The sequence below is a fragment of the Macrotis lagotis genome, chromosome 1 (genome assembly GCF_037893015.1).
Source record: "Macrotis lagotis isolate mMagLag1 chromosome 1, bilby.v1.9.chrom.fasta, whole genome shotgun sequence".
Taxonomy (NCBI): domain Eukaryota; kingdom Metazoa; phylum Chordata; class Mammalia; order Peramelemorphia; family Peramelidae; genus Macrotis; species Macrotis lagotis.
In genome coordinates, this window is record NC_133658.1 from 170,262,520 (window position 1) to 170,285,307 (window position 22,788).

The following is a 22,788-nucleotide window of genomic DNA, read 5'->3' on the forward strand; positions in this document are numbered from 1 at the left end:
TTCAGCCAATTTGGTCTTTTGAAGCACAACACCCCTCTACCTGTGTGTGTGTGTCAATTTCAGTTGCAGAAATTAAATTTAAAATTCTTATCCAACACTAAAATCTTGGAGAAAAATCTTCTAAGAGCTGGCTATTTTGCTTGGTAATAATGTCGCTGGCATCTTTCATATCACAAGTATTTAACTATATCAAGATGGCTTATCAACCAGGTCACACTGATCGAAATACTTGCCCCCAGCAGATGAATAAATTCATAACTTTAATCTCCATGAGGAGGCTCAGCTGAGTGCCATCTTGTAAGTTTTCACATTAATGAACGAACTTCAGAAGATATTAAGGGGGCTTTTTTAAGTTTTTTTTTTTTTGCAAGGCAAATGGGGTTAAGTGGCTTGCACAAGGCCACACAGCTAGTTAATTATTAAGTGTCTGAGACTGGATTTGAACCCAGGTACTCCTGACTCCAGGGCCGGTGCTTTATCCACTGTGCCACCTAGCCGCCCATGATATTAAGGCTTTTCAAAGAAAGCAAAAAAAAGCATAAAGTCATGCTGTCAAGATTTCCCAATTCTGCATTAAAATCCTCTCTCTAAAACAGTTATGGGCAGTCAGCATTGTTAGTAGGAATTCATCCTACTAACAATAATATAAGCAGAAGGGAACAACTTACACATTACCAATTTTTGATAATTTTTCACTTTTGCAAAAGAAAAAAAATTTCCAGCCTTTTTATCCCCAGATTTGGGTATGAGGGTATTTACTATCGAACACTGTGGAGTTCCAAGGATGTCTATGTCGGTTCACTTTAGTTGAAGACTGTGATCATACCTGTCTGAGTTAAAGAACATTTTTCAGAAGCCCGCTGGCATCCTGAGAATGAAACATTCACACCTGGTTTCCTTTTCAGTTTCTTTGAGGATATTCAGACCACAACCATGCCTAGACTTGGGCTACTTTAAGCTGAAGCAACTTTAGGTATTCCTGAGGAATCCTGTGGGGGAGCTCCCAGAGGTCAAAGATGCCCTCAAGTTCTTAAGGTTCCATAGGACAAGAGCAGCAGCAGCTTGTCCCCATTATCCCAGTCCTCCATTGCTCTAGTAGAATCACATCATTCTACTAAGATGAGGACAAAAATGTTCTGTAAAAGTATTCCCTAAATATGAAAGAAATGGTAGACTCCCACACCAATTGGTGCAGGGGTGAGCAGAAATACCCATTTCCACTTTAAGGAAGTTAGATCTGTGGGTGGGACAAGCAGCAGCTGCAGGTAGTAGCCCTGAACAGAGATTATTAGGGGTTTGAGGCTCTCTAGAGTCTAGATAAAAAGAAATTAGAAAAACAGCTTCTAGCGAGCTATTGGCACAACTCCATTCTAAGTGCATTTGCAGAACTGATGGTCCTGGGTACTTAACCTTTTTTTTTTTGGTCTTGGACCCCATTGGGAGATTAATGAAACCTATGGACTCCTTCTCAGACTAATGTTTTTAAATGTAGAAAATAAAATACCTACAATTACAAAGGAGACTAGTTATACTGGAATATAGCTATCAAAATAATATTTTAAACCAAATTCACAGGTCCCATATTCACAACCTCTAAATTAGAAGGAAGACAAAAGTATGTATGTTCATCTACATCTATGTATATACATGGAAGTGGAAACAATGGAAAGAATATACAGAAGGGAATAGATCAATTTAAGGAAAACTGCCTAATAATTAGTGGTATCTAAAATGGGAATGGGGCAACTAGATGATGTTATGGATAAAATTCCAGGCTGGAGTCAGTAAGACTTCTCTTCCTGAGTTCTAATCTGGCTCCAGACACTTAGAAGCTGTATGACCCTGGGCAAATCACTTAATCCTGTTTGCCTCAGTTTCCTCATCTTTAAAATGAGTTGCAGAAGAAATGGCAGACTTCTCCAATATCTTTGCCAAGAAAACCCCAGATAGGATCATGAGGAATCAGATATGACTGGAAAATGGCAGAACAAAAGGTGGGAATGGTTTGCTTTGGGTTATTGTAAGTCCTTCCTCATCCCTCCATATCTTCAAATGAAGACTGTTTGATTACTTTTGAAGATGATTCCTGTTCAGATACAGTTTGCACTAGAAGTTTCCAATTCTGACATTGGGAGGAAGAGAAGAGAGGGAACCAGAAAAAAGAGAGGTGGTAGACATGGAATTTTTAGACGTAGAATGTAAGTACTAAATGAAAAGGCAATATGCAGCACCCCGTAGGCAATAAGTGAAGAACATTTGGATCTTTTATCAGCTTTAAGACAGCCAGGTGATACAGTGGTTAGAATCTAGAATCAGGAAAGAGTGAGGTCAAAATTAGTCTCATATGCTTATCTGAGTGACCCTGGGCAATTCTTTTATGCCTCATCTGTAAAATGGAGATAATAATAGTATCTCCTTTATAGGGTTGTTGTGGGGATAAGACAAGATAATATTTGTAAACCACTTAGCACAGTGACTGGCACTTCGTGGATATTTAATAAATAAATGCTTATTACCTTTTCCCTATAGGAAAAGATAATAAAAGACACTATGTTGGCATTCATAAAATGGCACACTATACTATGATTACAGAGCAAATTGACCTAAAAAAAAAAAGGAAGAGAGAGGGAAGAGAGAAAGGAAAACAGGAAATTTAAGACCTATATAACCTTGATTAAAATCACTTCCTTTCTCTGAGCTTTTGCCCTTCTTTATAAAATGAGAGTATTGACTTCTGGCCTCTGAATCTATGAGCCTATGAGACAACTTTTCATGGCAAGACAGTACAGTTGTGTGATAGGGAGCGGAAAATGCCAGTCTGTTTTGTCTGGGGACTTTTTTCTGTTTGTCTCTGTTTTCCTCGGCCTGTGCCCCCACAGCAGGGCCAAGATCCTAAATCTGATATTTACTAGCTCCATGACCTTGGGAGGTAGTAGGATACAGTGAAAAGAAGACCAGGCTTGAGTTCAAATCCAGCCTCTGCAACCTTGGGCAACTTTATCTCTCTGAACTTCAATTTCTTCCTCTGTAAAATGAGAAGGGGGGGGGGTGACTAGATCAGCTCTAAATCCAATGAAAGTCCTACAAGCTGGATCATGCTGGCAGCTGTCTGAGGTCTGGCTACAGAGTGCCCAAGGGTAGGGATGATGACTATTTCACATGGTCAGCAGTAGCTGGATCCTCAGCAGCACCTTTTTTGCTCACTCTTCTATATCTGCCAATGTTGAAGAAGTTATAGCATCCCAGAAGTTCGAAGGTCAAAGGACCCTGACATCACACAACTCAATAGGCCTAGAAGATACCATTTCATTATATGTAATACGATATCTGAAGTTCCTAATGGCTCTCCTGAGGTATCAAAGAATGTTTACAAGTATAGTCAGGATAGTCTAACAAGACAGAAAAGCATTTTAAGAAAGATTTCCATCCAAATGATTTTTTAAAAAAAAGATGTTTTTAAAGTTCAGGTGCTTGAAAAAATAATCTTCAGTTAAGAGAAAAATTCACTTATGCGGTACAGGTCGGCCCTCAGGAGGCCAATAAGGTGTTATTGTATTTGTTATTTGTCCTGGCTTCTGTAACCAGAAACAATTCAGCCAAGTGTGACTCCCTATACTTCTCCACCATTACTAGGTGTTATTGCAACTAAAAACACCCCATAAACTGTTTTCTTCTCCAAACAGAACCACTTAGCAGGGAGCCACTGGGTCATTTGTTAGATGAAGAGGCCATGTTTGCAGATTTAAGCCAGGTTTGGAGGTTTCCGCTCTGAAAGAACAAAGAAACAGAGAAAACCAAGACAACTGGCTACCATTCAGGAAAGCCACTCAAACCCTGATTCAAGAAGGTCTGTTTTCTTTCTCTAGTGCCTGGGACTCTGTAAAGAGATCTCTGGATTTTCTTGGGATTTCTGAGTTCACAGCAATGGAGCAAGAAGGAGACCTTCCAGAATGTGGGAGCCAGAGATGGGGTTAGATGGAATAAAAACTGGCCCCAAGAGTAACACCTAACTACAAAGCAGAATCTAACCCAAAAACTAGCTCCAAGAGTAATAACCTAGCTACAAAGCAGTGTCTAACCCCATTCTACCCCCCCAAAAGGTGAAAACCAAGCCTCATGAATGCCCTGCCACCAAAAGGAACCTTCCCCCCAGGTAGTTGTTTTCTCCCTTCATTCTCTAGTTTCCCCACCCTCTCTTTTTCATACTTGCTGAAGTTAACCCATTACCATGGAAACAGAGCAGCACAAAACAAAAGAAACCTGAAACATCCATTTGCTGTATGCGGACTAGGGAGGTAGCAATAGCATTCCCACACCTTTTCTGTGAACGTATATCATCATCTGTCTGGAGGATGAGAAAGCAGGATTTCATTCTTTCATCAGGGGAAATATCAATAATTGATATTCACTGTAGCTAGAGGATAGACCCAATGGAGGCACTAGGTAGCCCTGGGTCTTTATGGAGAAAACATGGTGAGACTTAAAGTCAACATACAAAGCCCCTTTAGTAGGAAGATGGAAATGAAGTGATTAATATTGGATTGAAGTCAAAAAAGGCCAGGTTTGTCCCTGCTCCCTTGCAGTCTCAGGATGAAACTAAGTTCAGCATATGTGTGTTTGAAAGATTCTAACCTACTCAGGCCTTCAAGTTTTGCCTTTAAATTAGAGAACTGCAGAGCAGAGACTAATGAAGTCAATAGATAGATGATAGATAGATAGATAGATAGATAGATAGATAGATAGATAGATAGATAGATGATAGATAGATAGATAGATAGACAAACACGTAGATAGATATTTGGAGGTAAGGAAGCAAGGAAGGAGAGAGAGAGAGAGAGAGAGAGAGAGAGAGAGAGAGGAACAAATGATTCCACCATTAACTATTAATAGGGAATAACACCTAGTTTTGTAATTTTGTTAGTACAGGAAACCACCATATAAGGAAACTCCATCTACCATTGAAAATAGTCACCTTATTTATAACTTTATAAAAAATTAACCTAGGCTAGAGTAAAGAATAAATTACAGGGTCTCACAGTAAGTGTGTTAGCGATGGGACTTGAACTCAGGTCTTCATGGCTCTATCCCATACACCATCACTGCCCCTCCATAACTGTTAATAATCATAAACTCCCTATTAAATAATCCTTAATCCTTGATTCAGCTGAAATCAGACATGAGGTATATTGGAATATACCAAGTTTAGAATCATAAGGACCTAGGATTAAGTCTGATCTTGCTGCTACACAACATTGACATGTAACTTAATCTCCCTCTAGGTCTCAGTTAACTTATCTGTAAAATGGGAGTTTGAATTAAATTATCTCTAAGATCTCTTTTAACTCTATGTCCCATGACCTAAAAGGTAAAAGCTATCCCCACTCTACATCATAAACTGGAAATAAAAAAAGCTGATGATGAAAGCCTAGATATTGAAGCCAAGAGGTCATTAAGAACAGAGATTAACTCTTTTTATATATATCATGGATCCATTTGTCAATCTGGTGAAAACTATGAACCTTTTCTCAGAATAAAGCTCTTAGATGCACATAAACTACATAGGGTTACAAAGGAAAGCAATTATATTGAAGTAAAAATGTAATATTTTCTCATTCAAGTTCATGAATTATCTAGAATTTAAAGTTTCCCTGGCCCCTAGATTAAGAACCTCTGACTTAAATCAACCCCATCATTTTGCAATTAAGGAAAGTGATGATCAGAGAAATTGTGTCTTGCCCAAAGAAACATGGTTAAAGAGGTTAGAACCTAGGTGTTCTCATTTCCCAGGGTTCTTTATCTCTTTGAGAGCAAGTATTGGGCTATTTTTTTCGGTCTTTGTATGCCCAGCACCTAGCAGAGTGCTTAACATACAGTAGGTACTTAATGTTTGTTGACTGATTGACTTTATGCTATTTCCCTTAAATAGTTTCCAGGGACTCATACTGTCTGTTTCACCTAAGTTATTTAGCAATAAACAGCTATCTGCTGACAAATATACACATCAATGTTATTACTACCATCTATTTTTAACAAAATATACAAGAAAGACAAAAATCACAATTTAGCAATATTATATTCCCATAGTCTCCTACAATTGCAAAGAAGAGGAGATGGATTTTTTCAACAATTTTCCCAGGGTTTCTAATTTTTCAAACTTTTTCCATTTGCATTGCTGTTAAATTGGATATGTTGTTTTCCTGGTCCTGCTTACTTCATTCTGCACTGCTTCAATTAAGTTTTTCTATGCTTCTCTGAATTCTTCATATTCATCATTTCTTATAGCATAATAGTATTCCATTATATTTGAGTCCCAGATTTTTAGTTTTTCCTCTAATCTATGTCCTTTCTGACTTCTATCACAGCCCTCTCATCTCAAAGATCTTGCTTCTTTGGTCCATCTCCTATAAGTCCCTGGAATGTTGGGATTCTCACACATTCCCTTTGCTACCCAATTCCCAGAATATTTTATTAATTCCTGCCAGTTCAGGACCTCTACCTTAGGAAACAATCTTTAATTTTTAACCAATGTAATTGCCATTCAAAAGGAGGGCTAAAGATCAACATCAATATAGGAACTGGCACTGATTGAAGCCTCAGGGGAAAAAATAAATTCTATTCATCCCTTTATATACCTTCTACCTGGTAATGCACAGATGGAGTAGAAGGAAGTTAATAGCAGTCACCACAGGAAATGATACTGAGCTAAATGTAGTAAGCCAAAGGTGGCTATGATCCCTGATTGGGAATTCCTTTTTGTCTTTCTATGAATTGTAGAAATACCTCTGACCTCACATATCTCCTAAAAACTAACCACTCTTCCAAAAAAAATGAACTCAATTCCTAAGGCTTCCATTACATTAAGAGGTCAGTAAAGAGAACAATCAAAATCATATGCTGCAGTCAGAGATCTCCTGGATGTCAAGGGAAATGCCATTATTTGGATGAAAGAGCAGGTTTGTGAGGAAATCTATTATTACTATACCTAGAAGTAAAGTAATCATTCCTTATCACTCAGGTCCTTATAACTCAATTATCATAGAAATCAAAGTGTTTTTCATAGGATATAAGACCATAATGAAACTGCAGATGAGGAAACCGCTAAGGTGCCACATGTAGCCACAACATGCCAGGGTAAGTTGGTTAATCAACAGGTGGATGAGGAAATAGGGATGAAAGATAGGTTTCCAATCCCATCACAAACAGATTGTATGTCTTTGGAGCAATCACTGTACCCTCCAGACATTCCACAGTTCAGAACTAGATTAATGATAGTGACCAAGAAAGACAGATGAGAAGTACCCAGGTGCACAGGTACTTAAATCACTCTTTTCCCTGTAGCCATTTGAAAGTGAAAAAAGATAGGAAAAAGGAAAGGTTTGAAATGATGGAAATGAAGAATGTCTTCCTATTGCATGTACTATCAGACTTGTATTAATGTATTGACTAATGTATTAGTTTCCCAGAACTACTTATTTCCCTCTTTTAGAAATCTTTGTTACAAAATACAGCTTGCTGGGTAGGGATAAGAGAATGGATTTATTTTAAAATTACTCTGATATAAAAATAAAAGTACTTTAACTACAAGTTCATTTTTCTCTCTTCTGCTTCAGTCAAGTCAACCTACTCATTCTTCCTCAAACCTATCATTTCCATACCACCTCCAGGCCTTTGTTCCCCACTGCCTCTGCCTAAATGACCTATACCCTGCTCTCCACTTGTCCACATACTACTTTTCCTTCAAGGCCCAAATCAAATCATATATTGTACAGATGGATGAATCCAATTCACACAATTGATCCCTTGTCGGAGCTCCTGCAGAACTTATTATCTACCCCACTCATTTAGAACCTATTGTATGTTCCATGGCCCTGCATGGTAGGTTGCAGTTCTATGTATCTCACTGTGTAGTTGTTTCTAAAACAGCTCCTTCCTAGAGGTTGTTATTAGAGATTGAGGAGGAGGGAACCAAATGAATGGGTTCAGAAGTTAAGTTTGGAAAAAACTTCCTGGTACAGAGTTGTCCATAGAATGATTTCTCTAAAGGAAAAGTGCTATTAAGTGACTCTGTCATTTCAAGAAGTGGAAAATAGCACCCGTAAACTACTTCCTGAGTGTGGTACAGGCACTCTACATTCAGCTTCCAACCACTTACTTAGTAATTCAAGTGACCACAATTTTATTCATTTCTATGGGGATTCCTTCACTGAGGCAGAACCCTGCCCCTTTTTGACTTAGTAAACAGACTTCAACGGGCAGCTAGGCAATACTGTAGTTATGAGTACTGGGTCTGGAGTCAGAATGATTCATATTTCTGAGTTCAAGTCATTTAATCCTGTTTGCCTCAATTTTCTCATCTGCAAAATGAATTGGAGAAGAAAATGGCAAATCACTCTAATATCTTTGCCAAGAAAACCCCAAACGGGATTACAGATGAAATGACTGAACAACAAACAATCTTCATAATATTTTAAATGGTCTATGATCTCTTCATTATTATTACTTCCATTAAGCATCTAGTCAAGTGTGTCCAACCCATGACCTGCAGGCTACCTGCCACTCTCAAAGTCTATTCTTACAGTATTATTAACTTTTACTATTATACTCCTTGGTTATATGGGTTACATTATAGTCATAAATATTAAATTCTAAATGCTATCCTTGACAAGTCTTTGGTGGTCCAGAAGAGCTAAAAGTTTGGATACTCGGTGGTCAAGAAAATCTGAGTTCAAATCTAGCCTTGTAGCAAACTTGGGCAACTCATTTAACCTCTGTCTGTCTTAGTTTTCTCCTTTGTAAAATGAAGATGATAATAGTACCTATCTTTGAAGATTGGTGTGAGGATCAAATGAGGCAATGTCTGTTAAACATTTTGAAAACTTTCAAAAAATCCATTAATGCTAGCATTTATGATTAATATCAGTATTATTACTCAAATTGTTCAAAAAAGTAAATCACAGTGTTTTATTTCTATCTTCTATCCATATCTTTCTAAGATCAGAATTAGAAACTAGGACAAGTGTCCTTTCCTCCTTCATCAAAATTATGTATGTTTAAATCCCCTGAATTTCATTCTAGGGAATCATCCATCCATCCTTCTTGAGTAGGCAACCCCAATGGAATTTTAGGCTATGAAATTCAATTGTTTTTCTAAACTCTTTGAAATCATCTTTTTCTAGAATTTAAGACACATATCAAATTGGGCTTGGTATTTCCCATTTGGAAAATGGGGTTGAAAATACACATATCATCTTCTTCCACCTCAGCTTGCCTCCATTTCCTCATCTAAAAAAAATGAAGGTTAGTAACAGCACCCACTTCCTATTGTGAGGATCAAATGACAATAGTAAATGTAAAGTGCTTAGGGTGAATGTGTTTATATACATGCTAATTACTATTATGATGATGATGATGAAAGTGCTTAATCTTAAAATGCTATACAAAAGCATAGATTTAGTTATTATCTCAAGCTATAAGAAAACATGGTTGATGCTTCCCAAAGATCCTGTCATTTCTATTTTACTAAATAGTTCTTCCTTATTGGCCAAAACAGGATCCAGAATAGCAATAATCCTGATCATTCTCTCTTCCTTTTAAATTATTATTAACACTAATAATAACTAGCAGATTTGCAAAACACTTTATATGTATTATCTCATTTCATCTTCACAACAACCTATTGCTATAAGTACTTTTCTCATTCCCATTTTAAAAAACACACAGAGAGAGAGAGAGAGAGAGAGAGAGAGAGAGAGAGAGAGAGAGAGAGAGAGAGAGAGATCTGAATGGGTAGGGATTAAATGACTTGGCCAGGGTCACATACCTAGTGATTCAAACTCAGATCTTCCTGACTCCGAGTTCAAAATTATATTACACCATATATCTGCCATCAGAAGTTCTCTCCTGCCCTAAGTTTATCAGAGAATGATCTCCAAAAATTGTCCAGATTGTTGGAGTTTCTCCCTCTTCCCCTCCTCAAAATTATATTTTGCCTTTATGCCATCAATGTGGTCTGGATTAAAAATCCCTGCAGTTGTTCTGGGGATCTGTATTTTATTACTAAAAGTTTATTATCTGTTTGTCCTTCTTATAAGTCTTCCTCAAATGCTATCCACCGGGTCTTCCTCAAGAGGTTCTTGGATTTCAACACAGATCCTCGTACTAAATAATGCTAGGCTCCTTCCCCTCAAACCTATTCAATTCTTCTTGAACAAGGTCAGTTCTTCCATTGCCCTATTGCAATGATGACTCACATCCTAGCAAGTCTGTATGATATATGCTAAGATATATCAAAATTAATCATCCATTTTATTACTCATATTCTGGGATATGAGCATTTGAAACCATCACTATCAGTATCATTGCCACCCTTCTAGAACATCATTCCCATCTGAGTTTTAGCAAGTTCTTCTACATTCTTCTTCCTCTCATACTGGCTGCTTTCTATGGCATCTGACTTAGAATTTTTAAACTTCTCTTCCTTCCTGATGTCACCATAACCACTTCATCATCATAGCTAAGGTCAACCAGCCCCAGGAAAAACAGAATCTAAGGTTTAGAAAGGACTTGATCCAACCCATAGCCAAGCCTCTTCCACATTTCCAGTTTCTACCTAAAGACTTCCAGGGAGGTTAGACTAGAATAATAATTATTTTAATATGATATTATTAATAATATAGTATCAATATAACTGACATTTTTCAGTGCTTTAATATTTTTAAAATTCTACATTATATAATTTGATTCTCACAAAAATCCTGAGAATTTATAGACATTAAAAATAGAATATAGATATTATCACCATTTTATATATGAGGAAACTAAGGGACTGTAATTTATCCATAATCAACCTATGGTGTCAGAGAGGGGAATCAACTATAGTGTCTCTTCTAATTAAAAGTCCAGAATTCCTTCCACTATACATTATTTGCTCCCAAGGTATCCTATTTTTATGTAATCTAAATCAATCCAATAAACATAGAATGATGATGACAATGATGATGATACTAATATAGCTAGCATTTATACAGCATTTAAATTTTAAGGTTTGTAAGGCACTCTGTATTTAAACTTTGTTGGCCCTCAGAACAACCCTGTAAGGTAAATCTATTCCCATTTTACAGATAAAACTGAGAGAGGTTAAGTGACTCATTCAGGGTCAAATCGATAGTGTCTGAGGCAAGACTCAGTAAGACCTATTCTCTATCCACTAAGCCATCAAGCAGCCTATAATAAGAGTCTACTATGTGCAAGGTATTGTGTTAGGGACTGGAAAAACAAAGATAAAAACTTGCCTGCCTTCAAGAAATTTATATTCTATGGGGAAAGGTGAAAGAGGGGGTAATATGACATGCAAACAGATAAATATATAATATATATATATATATATTTGATAATCTAAAAACATTCAATTTCTATCTCTAATTGTTTGGAAATTTTCCCTTATAGCTAGCCTAAATCCATCACTCTCCAATACATCCAGAGTCAGTTCTGCTTCCAGATTAAGAAAAACAAATATAATCCTTTTCCATGTGATGAATCTTCAAATACTGAAAGAGTCATCACATTCTCCTCAAGTTATCCCTTCTACAGGCTAAGTATTCCCAATTATTTCAATCTAGAGCTTAATAAATACATTCTTCCCAAGTCTTGTTTGATGTACCCCCATTCCTAGGTAAGAGTTCAAGTTTGAATCTTGTTTTACTTGTTGTTCAATCATGTTTAGTTATGTCTAACTCCTCGTGACCTCATTTGGGTTTTTCTTGACAAAGATACTAGAGTGATTTACTATTTCTTTCTAGCCCCTTTTATAGATGAGGAACTAAGGCAAAGTTAAGTGACATGCCCAGGATCACACAACTAGTAAGTGTGGTTAGATTTGAACTCAGGTCTTCTGTCTCCAAGTTCAGTGGTCTGTCCACTGAGTTACCTAGATAGGTTCATTTTTAATGAGTTGTTTATTAGCCATATTGTCTTCTATAGTACTATCATCTTTTTAGATCACCTGGCAGTGCCTTCCATTCCCCTTATATCCTTTACTTTTCTGCCTAGGATTTCATAATCCCCAGACAAACTTTTCCATTTACTTTTGGCAGCCTCATGTGCTCCCACTTGAATTATCAATAGTGAGCAGTGGTCCTTAAGTTTGAAGAGTCTTAAGAGAATCTGTGTCACATCCCAGAAATCTTAGACTTTTAGCCTGGACACATCACTTCCACATCCGAGGGTCTTGCTCTTCATAGCATCTGCAAGATCTCCTTCATATGGAACATGAGAAGTTGCTTCCTCCAAAGATGCAGACCTAGCTACTACTGCCTGGGTTTTGTTTTTTTTGTTTTGTTTTGTTTTGTTTTTTGGAGGGGTTTTTTCGTAAGGCAAACAGGGTTAAGTGGCTTGCCCAAGGCCACACAGCTAGGTAATTATTAAGTGTTTGAGACCAGATTTGAACCCAGGTACTCCTGACTTCAGGGCCGGTGCTTTATCCACTACACCATCTAGCTGCCCCTACTACTGCCTGTTTTGACCAGCAACCTTGAACCAAGATGTTTCTACACCAGAAGTGCCCTTAAGAGAACTATTGTTTTGCCTATACCCTGCCACCACCTCTGAGATGTGAAGAAGCTGGCAGCGTCTGTAATTCCATAAAGAGGAAGCTTCTGCCAGATATTTGGGCAACAAAGGACTAACTGCATCTGGAATCCCTTTTCCAAAGCTTAGAATCTCATTTTCTCAGGTTTGCATCAGAAGCTCTTGCTTACGAAGGTACTGTCATTTTAAAAGGTTAATGGACCAAGTTGTTTTACTGTTCTATATAAAGCATCATAATGGTCTCTAAAGAGGGGGGATTAGAATTGCTTCAAAACACAGAGGGCCATAAAACTGAGTTCCGGCTTTGGGGTTTGATTTTAAAGACCCTCAGTGACTCAGATGTAATTTGCCTTTTCACAATTTCAAGAACTGTATGATTATCATATAACCTTATAATCAGGAATAATTAAGCAATATGAAACCTGAGAGGAAGAAGGACTAAGGTTGGGGTGTAAGTGTTGGGGAAATAAAGGGCAAGAAGAAAATGCTTTGGGTTTGGTTAATCCTGGATCTGTAGAATATCCTGGTATTGGCTTTCATATGCTCCTGTTCTTTTCCCAAAGGTTCATCTTAGTATAGCCTTAAAATCCCCATGATCAAGTTTCAGATCTGCTTCACAGAGGATAATGAATCCACATGGGCATATCATGGGTGATTAGCCCTATTCCTGGCAAATAGAAAGTGCTTAATAAATGTGTGTTGTTGATTAATCAAAGACAGGATTCAAAACACCCACACAATGTCTCATAGGATCATAGATTTAGTCTATTAAGCACCTCAGAGGCCTCCCTGTCCAATCCCATCATTTTATAGATGAGGAAATTTAAGCTTGGAGAGGTTAAAATGATTTGCCCAAAGTCACACAGCTAATAAGGGTCAGAATTAGGAACTGAACCCAAGCCTCCCTGACTTTAAGTTCAGCAATCTATTAGGCCAAGATATGTTATTGTCTGTTGTTAAGATGAACAGTCATTGAGAAGGAACATTCCAAAGATATCACAGTAACAGAACCATTGTCCCAAGTATGACAAACAAGCTAACCTGCTCCTGGAAAAATTGAAAGGCATGTAAATTGGCTTCATGTGAAATGTTGTTGGGTCTGTTCCTTTGGCAGTTTTTTATTATCTTTTTTTGGCTTGGTAAGAGTAAAACTAAGAATAAAATAAGCTTTATGACTTCAATTTCATAGAATAATAGGTTTTTAGAGCTGGGTTCAGTTATAGGTATCATTTAATATATAATCTCCCTGTTTCTTTTTTACTTCTTTTGAATGATCAAAAAAGAAACCTGAAGCTGTCATGAAAAGGCTGTCCAACATTCACCTAGCTAGTCTCTTGGCAGGACTAGCACTTGAGCTCAGATCCTCTGATTTCCAGGTCAACACCCTTTATACTACATCATGTTGTCTCTCTTTCCTTAAAAAGTTTTAGCTTGATTATTCACTATAACACACTGTCATCTGACATAAACCATGCACTTCCTTGAGGAGCCTGAAGGGTTCATACTAATAGTTGGCACAAGAAGATTTCAGGTATAACCATTATCTTTTGGGCTTACAGCCATTAAAACAAAAATAAAGAAATTACCATCTGTGAGGTGTCACAGCTGATGTCAGCTATTGCTTGGCAGTAATTCTGAGAGAACCATCTTTTCAAATAACATAGAAAAGTAGTATAACAAAGAAAATGGAAAATTGAAATCAGAAGGTTTGGATTTGAGGCTAGGCTCTTGCACCTGCTGAATGACTTTAGGAAAGATCATTAGCCTCCCTAAGTTGCAGTTTTCTCATAGATAGGTAGACCAAGGATAACAATGATTATACTACATGCTTCCCAGGATATTGTCATGAAAATTGTTGAACCACATCACCCCAAGTACATGTAAGCAGCGACGATAGTGGTGATGGCATATCAGCCACTGAAGGAGAAGCTGACCCTTAATAACCAGGATCAATGGAAAGGAGCTTTGGTGTGAATGATGGAAAACTCTGCCATCTGTAAATGCAGTCAGTAATAACTGTAGCTCCACAAGATCAAAAGCATTATCTAAACATTACAAAAACACATAGAAATAGTTAACCATGATCTCTAAATCTCACTCTACCCACCAAAGTCACAGGGGAGAGAGCAAGCAGTTATTAGTAAATCCATTTATTGAGGTCTTATTTGAAGAATAAACATTTATTGGCTTGAGCAATACCCTCTGTGGACTGTCAGACTGTCATTCCATGAAAATATTAATAGCCAAGACCTTTGCTGTAGAACAAAAGACCAGATGGATTACAAGTGTAAGTGGCAGATCCATTCACTTTCACCAATGCTATAGGAACAGCTACTTATGCATCTTTCCATACCATTTATAAAATTTACTCAGAGTTATTAACACTTTATGCCAATAAAGCTTTCCCCCTTTCTTTCTTTCTTTTTTCTCTCTCTCCCTTTCTCTTTGTAGCTTTCTATTTGTCTCTCCCTCGTTTTCCTGTCTATCTCTGTCCTCTCTATCTCTCTCTTTCCCTCTGTCCCCTTTTTATCTCTCTGTCTCTCCCTCCCTTCTCCTCTTTCCTCTTCCTTCTCTATTTCTGACTCTCTACCCCTCTTTCTCTCTCTTTGAACCATCTGTCTTTGTATATGTCTGTCTCTTCTATCTATCTATCTATCTATCTATAATATATATATATATATATATGTATCATCTGGGACTCTAACCTATAATAATCTTGTTTCTATAACCTTCTATTAAAGTTGTCCTCTGATGTCTCAAGGGTGGTACAAGGGTGACACTGAGCTCCCATGGGTTGTGTCAGTCATGCTCTGGCATACCTACAAAGCTGCAAAGGTTCCAAGTACAAGCTTAGTTATAGATTAAATGTCTGTCATCCAAGGACCAGTCTGGCTAAATTCAGGGAGGCTCATCATCAAATTAGCTGCAGAGTGATAGGGAGTTTTGGCCATGACAACTCTCAAAGACTTTCTCTAAGTCATGGTGGTGGTGGGGAGGTTATGTCTGGAGTGGGGGTGAAAGTCATTAATGGAAGGAGCACCTACAATGATGAAAGCACAGGTCGCTGGAGAATTGAAGGGGAAAATACCCATAGGAAAATGTGTTTTAAATTTCAAACTTATTTACAAATGCACTTTTTGAACATAATCCATTTGTCAGCTGGGAACTGCCAGTACTTGTGAATTTTAAGCACATGCTCTCTTACAGGAACAGTGCTATATCAAATGAGTTAAAATATGTAAAGTACTTTGTAAACCTCAAAGTGCTACATAAATGTTAATTCATATCATTACTATTATAGAATTAATCGTAAACTAAGTTCTCATCTTAAAACTATTGATATTTAGTTGGTAGTATAATTTTGACCAGAAGTATAAAAATGATTTCTACTAACATTTAAGCCCATTTAAGGACATAAGCTAAAGTCTCAGTTAAACACTGTCATCTAAATTTGACTGAAAGAAATATTTCTAAGCTCCATCATTAGATCAGTTCAAGGTAACAGTCATTCAGACTGGTACTAAAAATAGATTCCTGCAAGGGATATAGTCATGGTGTCCTTCACATCACCCACATCACCATGAACTTTCTCTACCCTGGTTGGGACTGAGTTGGAGCCAGAGATAGCATGTGGAAACTGATCTAGTGGGTGGACAAGTGATCCATATCATACCTTGAACAAAGGAGCTTGAGAAGTCTATCCCTAAAAGCAGCACCTTTCAAAGCATCTTGCCTTTATAAAATTAAAAAATAAAAAACAAAGTAAATGAGTATAGTCTTAAATCCAGATTATTCAAAGTGTTCACTGATACAGAAATCTAAATTATCTTTTGGAATCACTTGCTTCTTCTCAAGCTTTATTATTGTCTCTCACGTGGCCAAATACTTCATATTGTGTGGATAACAGCTCCCATGTTAATTCTCCATTATTGACTTTATCAGGTGGAGGAATGCTACTCCTAAAAGAAGAGCAGTGAGACATAGACAACTTTCTAAGCAATTAAGCCATCTCCCCACTTCTCAAGAACATTGTTGACAACTAATGAGATAAGTGTTGACACAATCATGTATTCTCCTAAAGAGAAAAGGAGGCCAGATCAATACCAAAGAATTACAGTGACTGGTGTTGAGTCTTTGCCAATTACCCACAATATTTCAGGGTCCAAAGTACCCAATAGTGCCAGCAAGGCAAATGGTCTGCCATGGACTATGTAAGTGCTTTTGTGGTGAAGCCTAGACTTGCTCTGGAATGAGGTGGTACTCTGCCACCAACATTTGAGGCTGTAACAGATCCAAGCTGTGATGGATCAGTCATAATCAGGGTAATGCCAACCCTCCCTGTCCCAGTAATTTCTTAGGGTGAAAGATCGCATTGCCATGCAATTGGGAGAGCACTGAACTAAGAATCAGGAACTGGATTTCCCGTGCTGTTCTACCATAAATTCACTGAGCTCTTAAGTAAATAACAGAATCTCCCTGGTTTTCAGTTCAGCTGATCTGTGAAATGAAGATAAAAGGGGAAAAGGGAAGAAAAGTGAGAAGGGAAAGGAATGAGCATTGTGCTTATTTTGTGTCAATCCTCCCATCAATTCTGTGAGATAAATGTAATTATTATCTCCATTTTACAACTGAAGAAAATGAGGTAGAGTTAACTTAGCCCAGTGACTGGCCCAGAGACACATGACTAGTATGTTTCCAAGGCTGAATTTGAAGTCAGGTCTTCCACTCTCCAGACCTAGCACTCTGTTCACTGAACCATGAGGTTTTGCACTGATCAGAATACATAACAAAGGCCTAGAGATTTGATGGTAGTGTTGCTGGAAAATATATTTAATAAAGACAAGAATATGAATCAAGAGGGTAGATACAGTTTATTGCATATATTAGGCAGTTAATAATGTTGCAATGAATTTTATAATGTTGAATTGAATTGATCTTGCCTTCATCACTTCCTATTTTTCTTGACTCATGTGAATGTCAATCAAAAGCAATCTTTGGTAAAGTGAACTTTGTACTCCTAGATTCTAATAACTTCCCTGAGATTTGGATGGGGATGGGAGGAAGAGGTACATAGTTTTTGGACACTGAAATTGTGAACACAATATTCCCATTAGGAGCTAAACTGGAAGCTATCAAGGATTTTCTAAACCTGTCTAATGGACATCAAATTAGCATAAAACAGAGTCAAAAGAATAGATATAATCTTAGCCTTGAGATCACTGCCTTTAACTATGTGGTGGCCAATAGCCTCTATAGACTAAAGAATTTCTAGTCTACCCTGATGTGATTTGTTGATGAAGGTTCACAAACTATAGCTTTGTGGATGCTGATCCATTGAATGCCTCAAATCTGGGTTAACTTTATGGAGATCCATGTGGTACAAGGGTTCTACAAAAGACATTACGAAAATATGGTTAACAAATAGTAATATGACTGAGAGTTGAAAGCATTCCCATACAAACTTAAAGCATTTTTAAATCACCCAGAGATTCAAAATTCATCTTCAGTTTCTCAAAATGGCCAATATCCTTAAAATGTGGCAAGAAATTTATTAGAAACTTTTGTATTATGTGTACAGGATCCAGATACTTGGGATCAGTTTGTACAATGGGAACTTAACACACTGTAGACCAGTCATTGACTCGTGTTCTAGCCCTATCCTCCAATAATAAAATTCTTCACCCGTTAGAACTCAGCAACCTAAGGGAGCAATTTGAGATGTAAAATGAGGAGTCAGGAGGGTAGAGAAGCAACAAAGGAGCAAGAAAAGAGTAGATAATGAGTTTCAGCAATGTCTTGATCATCAAGATGATAAGCATCACGTTGGTCATGAAATCATGGCAACCAAGGGGGCTGAGACAGAGAAAAGAATATGACCTAGGAATTGGAACAGAGGGAAGACAGTTGTTTGCTCACAAGAATTCAGAAAACCTGTAAATCACATGTCCTTTCTAAGAAGTCCATGGTCTCCAGGGAAACCATCTGCAATAGAAGCGATTCTGAATCAAGAGAGCTCTAGATCTAAGGAACAAAGCAGGATAGTTATGATCTAGAGGAATAAATGTGGACCAGGAAAAGAGAGTAAAGTCTGGGTCAATTCCCAGTGCTTTCTCCTAGAGAAATGGTGGAGGTGGAGCTCAAGGTACCTCAACCCCCTGATAGTACTATTAATCCTGGAATATTTAGATCCAAGGCTCACCAGCAAATAAAAGAATTCCCTCAGTCATATATAGATTCAGTTGGGAATTTATATGTCCAGTTGGGAAACTTATATGTTTTTTGAGTTAAAAACTGTTCAATATATTGTTAGCCAGGATACCTACATAGTGGCTGAGGGTCTTTTTTTGCTATTTCTTTCAGAAACAAAAATAAAGTAGGGCAAAGAAAAAGCAAATTCTGATACTCCCAGGGGATCTCTGAATAGGAGCATGCAGCAAAGAATTTAGTGAACTCCCTCCAAGACTAAACCAGTATGGGTAAGTTCAGAGTATCATTTCAGAGACACTGGTCACTCATGACTGACAGCAACAAGAAAGGTTTGTCATCAATCAAAAAGCTTCAGAACCCCAAATATGCAATTGTTTTCAAAGTTGATTCATTATTATTATTATTATTATTATTATTATTATTATTATTATTATTATTATTATTATCCAGTGAGGGAAGAAAGCACTCAGCCCATTTGCCGGTATCGGACTAATAGTTAATATTTAAGTAGGGCTTAATATGTTCCAAATACTGTGCTAAACTCTACAATTTTTATCTCAGTTGATCTTCACAACAACCCTAGGAGACAGGGGCTATTAATGTTATGATGATGTTAATAATGATGATGATAATGATAAACATTTATATAATATTTTACAAATATTATTTAATCCTTACAAGAACTCTGGGAGCTAGATGCTAGCATTGTCTCTTACAGATGAGCAAGCTGAGGCAGACAGTAGTTAAATGATTTGTCCAAGGTCACACAACTAGTGTGTGAGGACAGGATTTGAACCCAAGTCTTCCTGACTCCAAGTCTAACTTCTATATACTTTTCCAGCTAGCTCCCTCTATTTTCATGCTTTCTCTGACATTAAAACTTTCACAGAGGTAGGGAGGGAGGAGTCAAGTGATCCAGAGTCTAATATATTGCCTGGCACATAGTGGGTCCTTGTTCAATATTTATTGACTGACAGATTCTCCTTTTGTCTAGAATGAAAAGGAATGATAGAAAACCAAAATTAAAACTAAGGTATAATCAAACTTTAGAAACACTTCTAAATCTCTTTGGTTATAGTGAAAACTTTAAAGGAAAAAAATTCAATTCTGTCCTTCCCCAATGAGGTGTTCAATTTAATATGCCAAGGCCAAAGGGTCTCCCTGCCTGTCACTGCCATAATAACTCTTGGAAGAACAAAAACAAAAATGAATCGCTTCTGACTTTTACAAGAACTGAGACTCAACAAGACATAGCACTGCGTCATGTCAAGTTATAGAGTTGAACCTTAAATCTCGTTTAATACAATCGTTTCACATTAGAGACAGGAACTAGACTTGTGATAATTTCCTTGGTTTAGGGAGCTCCAGGATGAGGAGACACTCCTTCACCAATGTAGTTTGCCACCTACTTTTATTACATCTGAACTTATAGAGCAGTTTAGAGAACTGACTTGTCCAGGGTCACCCAGCTAATAAGCATCCAAACACAGCCCACAAAACCAGGTCTTACTGTTATAAGATCATCCTCTGCTATGCCGCTTCCAAGAGGGTCACATCATTCACCTTATCCTGGATAAGTCATTTTTGATGTCTATGCTGTTGTTTAGTTGTTTTCAGTCATGTCCAACTCTTCATGACCCCATTAGGGTTTTGATTTTGTTGGAATTTGGGGGCAAAGCTGAAGAAATTGAGGCAAAGTTAATGTTAATGAAGTAGCCAGGATCATCTGAATTCAGAAGACTCTTCCTCACTCCAGACTCAGCACTATGGTACTACCTAGCTGCCCTTTTGTGTCCAGAGCTAATAATAAATGATGTTTTTTTTTATTTTCTTACAGAACTACTAATTTTAGATTTAGGAGAAACTTCAATGATTATCTAGTCCAATCATCCCTAAACCACAGTCCTCACTATAACATATTGATTAAATAATTGCCCAGCCTTGGATTGATTCTTGTCAATGAAGGAGAACAGAAACCTCCCAAGATAGGCTGTTCTACTTTGAGACCTCTGCTTCTGAGGAAGTTGTCTTTCTCCCCGGACATCTAGTCTAAATTTGCTTCATTCCAACTTTCACCCATAGCTCTTAGTCTTCTCTGACTCTGTGTCCTCCATCATGATATCACAGATCATTTGATCCAAGGTGCAGACATGGAGCTCTCCCAAACCTCAGTCTCCTCCCTAATTTATCTTCATCTTAGTTTGCTAGCTTTGTTGGAATAGTCTAATCTTTCCTCACTGAACAGTTTAGGAAACAGGACAGCTGGGAATGTTACTACAATCAGGGATGCAAGATAGGTAGGGAGATAGTATTTGTTGAGATAGCAGAGGAAAAGATACCAACCCCCCTCTTCCTCTCTGAAGCTGCAAACAAATCTCATGGTCAGTATATGCACTAACCCATTTTGCTGCAAATGCATAATGTTACAAAGCGGGAGACTAAGTGAGCCAGATGAGATCTCTTCACAGCTATATAGCACTACTTGAGTAGAGGAAGAGAAAGGGAGGGAAAAGGAACAAGCATTAATGAGTACCTGTGATGGGTGGGATATTGTGCAAAGCACTTTACAACTTTCTCATTGATTTGCACAACCCTGGGAAATAGATTTTTACAGTTGAGAAAACTGGGGCAGAATTCAGAAACTTGTCAAAGATCACCCACCTAATAAGTATATGAGGTAGATTTGAACTCGGGTTTTCCTGACTACAGATCCAGCACTCCATTGCATCTCCCGCAACTGCCTTTAGTCATCTCTCTAGAGGAAAAATGTTTAGAGGATTTTGTTGGTGGCAACTAGCTTTCAGTATATGTATATGCCTGGTCCCTTGTAGCTATGTTTCTGAGAAGATCTTGCAAAATTATCACATTCTGTAGTCTTTGACACAAAGTATACATCCCCCTAGGGCTATGCTACCAAAACAGGGACATCTGTTAATTTGACAAGATCCCTTGGGCACCACGATATCAGGGATCCCAGTATCCTTGCCATCAGGGATCAAAGGACCCTAAAAGGGGATGCTGGATTCCTGTGTGGCAAACTAACTTGCTTGGAAGTGCAATCCGGTCTAGGAAAAGAGAATCGGGCTCACACAGCTTCCAGTCTACAGGCTTATCTTTGACAAGTAGAATATAAAAGAAGCCAATCAACTCTCCAAATGGCTAGTAGCCCTTTGCTGCCACCTACCCTCCATTACCAGAGTGTCTCCCTTATAAAAATCCAAATTCACTTTCATCTAGACAAGTTACAAACACATGCTGTGCCCCTACTTGACTGACAATTCAATCCAATAAACATTAAGCCCCCACTGTGTGCAAGATGCTGTTCTGGATGATGGACAGTCAAGAAGATGGAGACACAGATTTGACACACCAGATCTGAATCCTCAAGGAACTCTCTTCATGCTGTCTTCAGCCCCTGGTCAGGCTGGGAATCGAACTCAGGGAGAGTGACCTTAGCCTGAAGGACACCTGATTCAGACAGGAATGTTGTCATTTTAGATTCTACCCTCTAAGAAGGGAAATGAAAGGAGGATGCTCAGAATAGCAGGGCATCAGAGCATCCGTCACCAAGGATAACACTAAGTGAAGGAGAATGCCTACGAGTCGACTACTGGAGCGTCTGGTTTTAATCTGGTATTTTCCCCTCTGTAAGCTTTGACAGCTGGCTTTTCTAAACCCCTGTTGAAGATAAACTCATGATTTACATCAGCACTAGGACAAAAAATAGCTCGACAAAAGCTTTTGCACGCTATTCAGGGCTTTATTACTTATGGACTAAGCCCCTACAAAGCTCATAACATGTCATAACCAGACTATTGCAAGAGATGGATCCTGACCTCTTGACCTCTAGCCTTTCCCCTTTCCCTGAATCTTACGGATTTATCTTCTTAAAGCAGTACATTTTGCTACCATACATTCCCCTGCTCAAAAACCTGTGATGGCTTCTAATTGCATGCAGGAAACCCAAACTCAAGTGTATTTAATTCTATCACTGGT

General features: G+C 37.9%; 1 long non-coding RNA gene across 2 annotated transcripts in view; it reads left to right on the forward strand.

Moving 5' to 3' along the window:
* Window positions 1-22,788, forward strand: part of LOC141504397 (uncharacterized) — a 164,258-nt gene that overhangs the window by 50,555 nt on the left and 90,915 nt on the right. For both annotated transcript variants that reach the window (XR_012473350.1, XR_012473351.1), the window contains exon 2: window positions 18,946-19,061. This is a non-coding gene — a long non-coding RNA (uncharacterized LOC141504397). The remainder of the gene's footprint in view (window positions 1-18,945; window positions 19,062-22,788) is intronic.